The sequence below is a fragment of the Odocoileus virginianus genome, chromosome 5, assembly GCF_023699985.2.
Source record: "Odocoileus virginianus isolate 20LAN1187 ecotype Illinois chromosome 5, Ovbor_1.2, whole genome shotgun sequence".
Classification (NCBI taxonomy): Eukaryota; Metazoa; Chordata; class Mammalia; order Artiodactyla; family Cervidae; genus Odocoileus; species Odocoileus virginianus.
In genome coordinates, this window is record NC_069678.1 from 6173595 (window position 1) to 6183759 (window position 10165).

The 10165-nt window shown below is 41.1% G+C and overlaps 1 pseudogene; it reads right to left on the bottom strand.

Annotated features, from left to right (window-relative positions):
- Positions 1–3127: 3127 nt before the first annotated feature.
- LOC110125009 (ATP synthase subunit beta, mitochondrial-like) lies at positions 3128–5156 on the bottom strand (annotated as a pseudogene).
- Positions 5157–10165: the final 5009 nt, after the last annotated feature.

Here is a 10165-nt window from a genome sequence, read left to right on the forward strand (position 1 = left end):
GACTAAAATGGACTGGACAGGGTGAATTGAACTAAAATGACCATTATATTTACTACTGTGGATAAGAATCATTTAGAAGAAATGGAGTAGCCATCATAGTCAACAAAAGAATCCAAAATGCAGTACTTGGATGCAATCTCAAAAATGACAGAATGATCTCTGTTCGTTTCCAAGGCAAACCACTCAATATCACGGTAATCCAAGTCTATGCCACAATCAGTAATGCTGAAGAAGCTGAAGTTGAATGGTTCTGTGGAGAACTACAAGACCTGCTAGAACTAACACCCAAAAAAGATGCCCTTTTCATTATAGGGGACTGTAATGCAAAAATAGGAAGTGAAGAAACACCTGGAGTAAAATGCAAATTTGGCCTTGGAGTACAGAATGAAGCAGGGCAAAGGCTAATAGAATTTTCCCAAGAGAACATACTGGTCAAAGTGAACACCCTCTTCCAACAACACAAAAGAAAACTCTACACATGGACATCACCAGATGGTCAACACCGAAATCAGATTGATTATATTCTTTGTAGCTGAAGATGGAGAAGCTCTCTACAGTCAGCAAAAACAAGACTGGGAGCTGACTGTGGCTCAGATCACTAACTCCTTATTGGCAAATTCAGACTTAAGTTGAAGAAAGTAGGGAAAACCACTAGACCATTCAGGTATGACCTAAATCAAACCCCTTATGATTATACAGTGGAAGTGAGAAATAAATTTAAGGGACTAGATCTGATAGACAGAGTGCCTGATGAACTATTGACGGAGGTTCGTGACATTGTACAGGAGACAGGGATCAAGACCATCCCCGTGGAAAAGAAATGCAAAAAAGCAAAATGGCTGTCTGAGGAAGCCTTACAAATAGCTGTGAAAAGAAGAGAAATGAAAAGTAAAGGAGAAAAGGAAAGATATTCCCATTTGAATACAGAGTTCCCAAGAATAGCAAGGAGAGATAAGAAAGCTTTCCTCAGTGATCAGTGCAAAGAAATAGAGGAAAACAACAGAATGGGACCAACTAGAGATCTCTTCAAAAAAATTAGAGATATCAAGGGAACATTTCACACAAAGATGGACTCAATAAAGGGCAGAAATGGTATGGACCTAACAGAAGCAGAAGATATTAAGAAGAGGTGGCAGCAACACACAGACGAACTATACAAAAAAGTTCTTCACAACCCAGATAATCATGATGGTATGATCAATCATCTAGAGCCAGACATCCTGGAATGTGAAGTCAAGTGGGCCTTAGGAAGTATCACTACCAACAAAGCTAGTAGAGGTGATGGAATTCCAGTTGAGCTATTTCAAATCCTTAAAGGTGATGCTGTGAAAGTGCTGCACTCAATATGTCAGCAAATTTGAAAAACTCAGCAGTGGCCACAGGACTGGAAAAGGTCAGTTTTCATTCCAATCCCAAAGAAAGGCAATGCCAAAGAATGCTCAAACTACCACACAATTGCACTCACATCACACTCTAGTAAAGTAATGCTCAAAATTCTCCAAGCCAGGCTTCAGCAATATGTGAACCATGAACTTCCAGAGGTATAAGCTGAGTTTAGAAAAGGCAGAGGAACCAGAGATCAAATTACCAACATTCTTTGGATTATTGAAAAAGCAAGAGAGTTCCAGAAAAACATCTACTTCTGCTTTATTGACTATGCCAAAGTCTTTGACGGTGTGGATCACCACAAACTGGAAAATTCTGAAAGAGATGGGAGTACCAGACCACCTTATCTGCCTCCTGAGAAATCTGTATGCAGGTCAGGAAGCAACAGTTAGAACTGGACATGGAACAACAGAATGGTTCCAATTCAGGAAAGTAGTGCATCAAGGCTGTATATTATCACCCTGCTTATTTAACTTACATGCAGAGTATATCATGAGAAACACTGGGCTGGATTTTAACTTATATGCAGAGTACATCATGAGAAACTCTGGGCTGGAAGAAGCACAAGCTGGAATCAAGATTGCTGGGAGAAGTATCAATAACCTCAGATATGCAGATGACACCACCCTTATGGCAGAAAGTGAAGAGGAACTAAAAAGCCTCTTGATGAAAGTGAAAGAGGAGAGTGAAAAAGTTGGCTTAAAGCTCAACATTCAGAAAACTAAGATCATGGCATCTGGTCCCATCACTTCATGGGAAATAGATGGGAAACAGTCGAAACAGTGGCTGACTTTATTTTTCGGGGCTCCAAAATCAGTGCAGATAGTGACTGCAGCCATGGAATTAAAAGACACTTGCTTCTCGGAAGAAAAGTTATGACCAACCTAGACAGCATATTAAAAAGCACATTGCTTTGCCAACAAATGTCCATCTAATCAAGGCTCTTGTTTTTCCAATAGTCATGTATGGATGTGAGAGTTGGACCATAAAGATAGCTGAGCACCAAAGAATTTATGCTTTTGAACTGTGATGTTAGAGAATAGTCTTGAGAGCCCCTTGGACTGCAAGGAGATCCAGCCAGTCCATCCTAAAGGAAATCAGTCCTGAATATTCATTGGAAGGACTGATGTTGAAGCTGAAACTCCAATACTTTGGCCACCTGATGCGAAGAGCTGACTCATTGGAAAAGACCCTAATGCTGGGAAAGATTGAAGGCAGGAGGAGAAGGGGACAACAGAGGATGTGATGGTTGGATGGCCTCACCGACTCAATGGACATGAATTTGAGTAAAGTCTGGGAGTTGGTGATGGACAGAGAGGCCTGGCGTGCTGCAGTCCATGGAGTTGCAAAGTGTTGGACATGACTGAGTGACTGAACTGAACTGATTATGCATTTTAACAGTAATCTTTGCAAATTTGTTTTGCAATATAATACGTTCCATAAAATTTTAACGTGCCCAATTCAGTGGTTTTGAGTATGCTCACAAGATTTTACAACCATCACTATGTAATTCCAGAACATTTTGTCATTCCCTCCAAAAATGTCCATGTCTATTAACAGTCATTCTCCATTTCTCTCTACCTCCAGTCCTTGGCAACCACTAGAAACTCTTCAGACAAAATACAATGTCTTTAATACAGCCTCTCAAGTGGCCACAGAGAAAACTGCGGTTTTTGGATTAGGGGCAAGGTGAGGGACAGCCTGGAGGATGAGTGCTCCGCTCGCTGGAAGGACACCCTCACTAGTGCTCTTCCGTGCACTTATCAGCTTTGGCCACAGCTTCTTCAATGGGTCGCACCATATAGAGGCCCATTCTGGGAGATGGTCGTGTTCATCTGTCAAAGTCTGCTGGTATCCTTTGATGATCTCCTTTGAGGTACCAGTTTCTGCATATGACAGGTAAAGACCTCGACCACCTGGAATGACTGAGACAAGGAAAGCTGTATTTTCAATGCACAGGACACAGTTAACTTTTCTTCAGAAAGTTCATCCATACCCAAGATGGCAATGATGTCCTGAAGGGATTTGTAGTCCTGTAAATGGTAGCCCACTCCCGTATTCTTGCCTGGAGAATTCCATGTTCAGAGGAGCCTGGCAGGCTGTGGTTCATGGGGTTGCAAAGAGTTGGACACAACTGAATGACTAACACACACAGGATCATTTACATGGAAACAATTCATAGGAGAATCATTGGAACAGTTGGGGATAATGTAAAGTGCTTGCCACACTACCTGGAATATGTTGAGGTTTCAATAAATATTACCTATTATCATAATTGGGTTTCCCCAGTGACTCAGAAGTAAAGAATCCACCTGCAATGTGGGAGATGCAGGTTTGATCCCTGGGTCAGGGAGATCTCCTGGAGAAGGAAATAGCAAACTACTCCAGTATTCTTGCCTGGGAAATCCCATGGACAGGGGAGCCTAGCGGGCTACAGTCCTCGGGGTCACAAGAGAGTCAGTCATGACTCAGCAACTAAGCAGCAATAACAACAGGATCTTTTGCACCCCAGAGGCAACATCATAATGCTCATTGCCAACAATGGGATCTATGACGCAAGAGGTGGAGTCCAGAGAATCCATAGCTGGATAGATGCCCAGCTCAGCAATAACATGGGACAGCACAGTGGTGCATGTCCACATGGGCAAAAGTAGTAGCAGGGACAGGGCCAGTCAAGTCATCAGCAGAAGTGTAGATAGCCTTAGAGGTGTGATAGAGCCCTTTTGGGTGGTGGTTATTCTTTCCTGTGTGGTACACATGTCAGTGGCAAGGGGAGGCTGATAACCCACTGCAGAAGGGCTTCTGCCCAATAAAGCCAATACCTCTGAGCCAGCCTGGGTGAAACAAAAGATGTTATCAATAAACAACAATACATCTTGACCTTCTTGGTCTCTGAAGTATTCAGCTACGTCAACATAGTCAGAGTTGCCCAAACTCGAGCACCAGGCAGTTCATTCATTTGATCATATATCAGTGCTACCTTAGAGGTAGAATTTTTTAAGTTGAAATCACCAGACTCAATCATTTCATGGTATAAGTCATTATCCTCTTGCATCCTCTCACCAACACCAGCAAACACAGAGTACCCACCACAGGCTTAACAACATTGTTGATTAACTCTATGATCAGTACTGTCTTCCCAATTCCAGCACCAGCAAAGTGCTCAATTTTGCCACCTTTGACATAAGGAGCCAGCAGATCCACAATCTTAATACCAGCAACCAGAGTTTCCTGCTCAAAATTCATCTCCATGAATTAAGGAGCGTCAGCACGAATAGCAATGAATTGTTTGGTTTTGATAGGACCCCTCTCATCAAAGGTTCTCCAGTGACATTCACAAATCTACCTGATGTCTCAGGGCCAACAGGAATTTTGATCGATGCACCAGAATCCAGGACATTCTGGCCTCTAACCATGCTTTCCATACCATCCATGGCAATGGTCCTTATTGTTCTCTCACTAAAAGACTGGGCCTTCTCCAAAACCAGCTTGGTTTCCCTGCCTTGCACTTCCAGGGCATTTAGGATGGATGGTAGCTCCTCACCAAACTGGACATCTCCCACTGCACCAATGATAGCCACCATGTGCCCAGTGGTGGAACATGCCTTTGGCAATGAAGGTGTTTGATCAGCATAGTCTCTGACAGCCTGGAGCACTATTGAGGTGACCCTCAGAAAGAGCTGGACTTGTAGTAGCAGTGCTGAAGGGCTGAATCCCCACAAGGACCCTGAGGCCCAGGTATCAGCCGCATAACCCATGAGTCCCAGCATAGTGGTGCCTGGGTGAAGACTACTTATCTATTAATTTCTATTTCTATGAATTTTGCTATTTTAGACATTTCAGGTAAGTGAAGTCACATAATATGTAGACTTTTGTGTCTGACTTTTTTCAGTTAGTATGTTTTCAAGGCCCATCCATATTACAGCATGTATCAATGCTTCATTATTTATGACTGAATAATCCAGAACTATGGTGTTGGAGAAGATACTTGAGAGTCCCTTGGACTGCAAGGAGATCCAACCAGTTCATCCTAAAGGAGATAAGTCCTGGGTGTTCATTGGAAGGACTGATGCTGAAGCTGAAACTCCAATACTTTGGCCACCTCATGCGAAGAGTTGACTCGTTGGAAAAGACCCTGATGCTGGGAGGGATTAGGGGCAGGAGGAGAAGGGGATGACAGAGGATGAGATGGCTGGATGGCATCACCGACTCAATGGACATGAGTTTGAGTAAACTCCGGGAGTTTGTGATGGACAGGGAGGCCTGGCGTGCTGCGATTCATGGGGTCTCAAAGAGTCGGACACAACTGAGCGACTGAACTGAACCGACTGAACTGATTGATGGCTATACTGCTTTGTATATCCACTATATGGATGCATCATTTTGTTTATTCATTCATCAACTGATAGATGTTTGCAGCTTCTACTTTTGGTCTATTATTATAATGCCACTATGAACATTTGTGTATAAGTTTTTGTGTTGACATGTTTTCAGTTCTCCTAGATATTTGCCTCTAAATGGTATTCCTACTTTCTCCACTTACTAGTCAATGCTTGCTATTATCTGTCTTTTTGATTGTAGCCATCCTAGTGCATACAAAATGGTATCTCATTGTGGTTTTGATTTTCATTTATCTAATGACTGATGATGTTGGACATCTTTTCATGAGCTTATTGCCCATTTGCACATCTCTTCCAGAGTAGTTTCTATTCAAATTAATTTTTATTGGATTATTTATGTTTTATCCTTGAATTATGTATTGTTTACAGGCACTGAATACTAATCTCTTAGCAGATATATGATTTGCAAGTATTTTCTCTAATCCTCTGAGTTGTCTTTTACTTTCTTGATGGCATCCTTTGAAGTATGAAAATTTTAAATTTTGATGAAATCCAATGTTTTTGTGTATGTTTGTGCTTTGGCAATCCTAAAAAATGATCATGTAATCCAAATCATGAAAACTTACACCTATGCTTTCTTTTATTGTTTTAGCTCTTACATTGAGGTCTATAATCCATTTCCACTTAATTCTGTATATGCTTGAATGTAAGGGGTTCAACTTCATTCATTCCAGGTGAATATCTAGTTGTCTCAGCACCCTTTGTGGAAGATAATTCTTTACACATTGAATTGTTTGGGCACCCTTGTTCTTTAACATAAATATAAGAGTTTATTTCTCTCCCATCAGTTCTATTCCATTGATCAGTATGTCTTTCGTTATGCCAAAAGCACACTGTCATGATTACTGTAGATCTATAGGAAGTCTTCAGATCAGGACGTATGAGTCTTCTTTTTTTCTTTTTAAAGATTATTTTGGCTATTTTGGATCCCTTGATTTCCATATAAATTTAGGAACAGCTTGTTAATTTCTGGGGGGAAAAAAAAGGCAGCTGAGATTTTAATAGAATATGTCACATCTGTAAACCAGTTTGGGGGAGTATTGCTCTCTTAACAACCTTAAATCTTTTGATCCATGAACATGGGATTGACCTGTTTATTTAGGCTTTTAATTTCTTTCAATAATGTTTTGTATTTTCCGCTTTATAAATCTTCCACTTTTTCTATTTCTCTGCAAACAAATGAAAGACTGATAGAATTAATTTTTTAGTTAACACATGAGAAGATTTTCTCATATTTGTAAGATAGAATGAGTGAGGCAGAAAGACAGATGCAGGGGGAGTGAGGCTAGAGCTATTATGGTGAATCTCAAGTTCAGTGCTTGGGTGCCTGGCAATGTCAAGGTAAAGTGAGACTATTTCAGTGCCACAAAGGCAGAGTGCAAACTTTAGGCTGAAAGTATCCAGCTCTGACAGTAAGAGACGGAGTGAGGCAAAGAAGGCCTTTCATACACTTCAAATATCCCTCATGGTTTGTCCTTTCAACAGTAATCTCTCAGGGGAGTGTTAATATTTCCATGAATTTCTGTGTTCTGTAATCACCTGAATTCTGTCACTAATAATACGGGATGGGAATGTTTCCTCCAGTTCTTCATGACCTGCCAAGCTGCAAAAGGCCAATGATGCCAAAAGTCCTCATTTAATCAGCAAATACCAGTCCAGGAATGGCCCGCCTTTCACTTCAGCGTGCTCTGGCAAAGGCAAGGAAGATAGGAGTGACTGGGGAAAAAATAGCAGCAGGGACTCACTTGAGTCTGAAACTGAGTTGTGGGGGAAAAAAAAAAAAAGAAGAGAGAGAAATCCCCTTGGAAAGAAGGAAAGAATCCACATAAAAGATTTTATTGCTTATGACAAACTCCTGTGGCTCACATAAATTTTTCTAGAAAGCATGCTCATATGATAAATGTGCAATACATATGTGTGTGTATACACACAGATACACACACACACACATACACACACAACCTGACATATTGACTGTGTGTGTTAGTTGCTTAGTCGTGTCTGACTTTGCAACCCCATAGACCGCAGCCCACCAGGCCCCTCCATCCATGGGATTCCCCAGGCAAGAACGCTGGAGTGGGTTGCCATTTCCTTCTCCAAAAGAAACCATAGAAAGAAAGAAAGTAAAATCGCTCAGTCGTGTCCAACTCTTTGCAAGCCCATGGACTGTAGCCTACCAGGCTCCTCCATCCATGGAATTTTCCAGGCAAGAGTACTGGAGTGGGTTGCCATTGACTAGGTTGCATTTATAGTGTGCTCCCAAGAAGAAAATGTTTACTTTAGTCTAAACATCTTTAAATGCAAATGGAAAAACAATTTCAGGAATCAGTTTTTCTGAAGTGGACTCTCAGTCCCTCCCTATTTCATTCAGGATAATTCTACCGTCTTAAACTAGAGCAGACATAGATATTTGTATTTAATGTAATTTACAGATGTTTTACTTCTCAGCCTACCAGGATCTTTTTGCTACCACTCTTAAGGACTAGTGCTTCGTAGGCTACTCAAATATTTTATATTTATTACATCATTTATCTTCCCAGTGTTCTTGGGAATAGATAAAAAACGGGGCAGACAAGGTAAGAAGCAGGTTTAGTCTCCCCATAATACAGATGAGAAAACAGACATGCAGAAGGAAATGGACTTTCATTCATTCATCAGTTATTTATTGAGAGCCATTAGGCTCTGCCTCTAGATGTGACAGTTACAGTAAACTGTCTAGATCCCTCTTCTCCTGAATTTCAGTCTTATGGATTGCTGTTTTCAATAGCAAATCTGATCGTGTGGCATCGCTGTTTAAGTTATTTTGGGGGTTTTCCACAGATTTTAGAATAAAGACTAAAACTCTCATCCTGGCTTGCAGTGTTTACATGGGCCTACCTCATATCGACTAATCTAATTAATGTCTGCCTGCATATCAACTACATACCCACTACAGCTTAAATGTTTTTATTTTTTGATTGAATATATTTATTTAGTTTTAGTTTTTATCAAAGTTTAAAGTATTTACTTCAAAGAATTGATATTTTAATAGTGTTGTTATAAAGAATAGCAGTCCCCCTTTTTTCCCAGACTCATTCACTTTTAAGTCTTTGGTCAGTTCTTTTGACATTTATTTCCTTCTCTCAATAGCATCTGTGTATTGCTACTTCTCCACTTTTCCGTGTTAAGCACTGTTGACTTCATACTGAGGGATACGAGGCTTTAATTTTATCCCCATGCCTAACTCCATATACATTTTGTTCCTACCACTACAGGCTATCAGGAGTTCTCATTCTAAATCCAGATTTTATAATCAAAAGCAGACTTTATGTGCTCTAAATTACAGTATAATGTTATATTTATTTGTTCCTGGTTCAGACATATCTGAATAGAAGGCTCAGTTCAGGAAGCAGGAGGCCGGGAAGGGGAAGGAAAATGAAAAGACTATAACTAGTTTAATGGATTTTTTCACTAGAAGGAATCTTAGGGACCATTTCTTCCTCTCTTTTAACTTCAGAAATATTGTTACCTAGGTTCATGGCCACGTGGCGAATGGATGACAGAGGACCAGCAGGTGGTTCTCCTCACTCTGTTCCTAGTGCTCTTCGACACCTGCCATGTTGTAAACAAACTCATTTTTGGCTGTGCTGGGTCTTCGCTGCTGCTCGAGCCTTTCTCTACTTGTGGTGAGCTGGCTACTCTGCAGTTTCAGTGCACAGGCTTTTTATTGGAATGGCTTCTTTTATTGCAGAGTATGGGCTCTAGGGCATGCAGGCTTCAGAAGTTAGGATGTGTGGGCTCAGTATTTGCAGCTCCCAGGCTCTAGAGCACAGACCCAATAACTGTGGGGCATGGGCTTAGCTGCTCCACAGCATGTGGGATCTTCCTGGACCAGGGATCAACCTTGCATCTCCTGCATTGGTAAGCAGATTCTATAGCTCTGAGCCACCAGGAAAGCCCTATAACCAAACTTTTAATGAAGATGAATTTAGGACTGGTCTTGGAGTATCAGGAAATTTATGCTGTTTGCTTGTGTGCATGTGTGTGCTTAGTCGTGTCCAACTCTTTGCAACCCCGTGGACTGTAGTCCACCAGGCTCCTCTGTCTGTCTGCCTAACAGTCAATAAATGCTTTTGTTTCATTTCAGATATTAGACCCTGCTCTCAGCTGGGAACCTGGGGCCTCTGTATACCTCACAGGAGCTGCCAAAAGCTGCTGAACCTCTGGTTTGCTCTTTTCTTCAGTTTTATTCTTCCCCAGAAAAAGAATAAAATTAGTTTCAGAAATGTTGGGAGAAGACATTGTATATTTAACACTATGGGAAAAATCATGGCAACTTGAGCTCATCTTTCATTCATCACTCTGAGAATATTCAGTTTAGGGGGAAGAGATAACTAAAC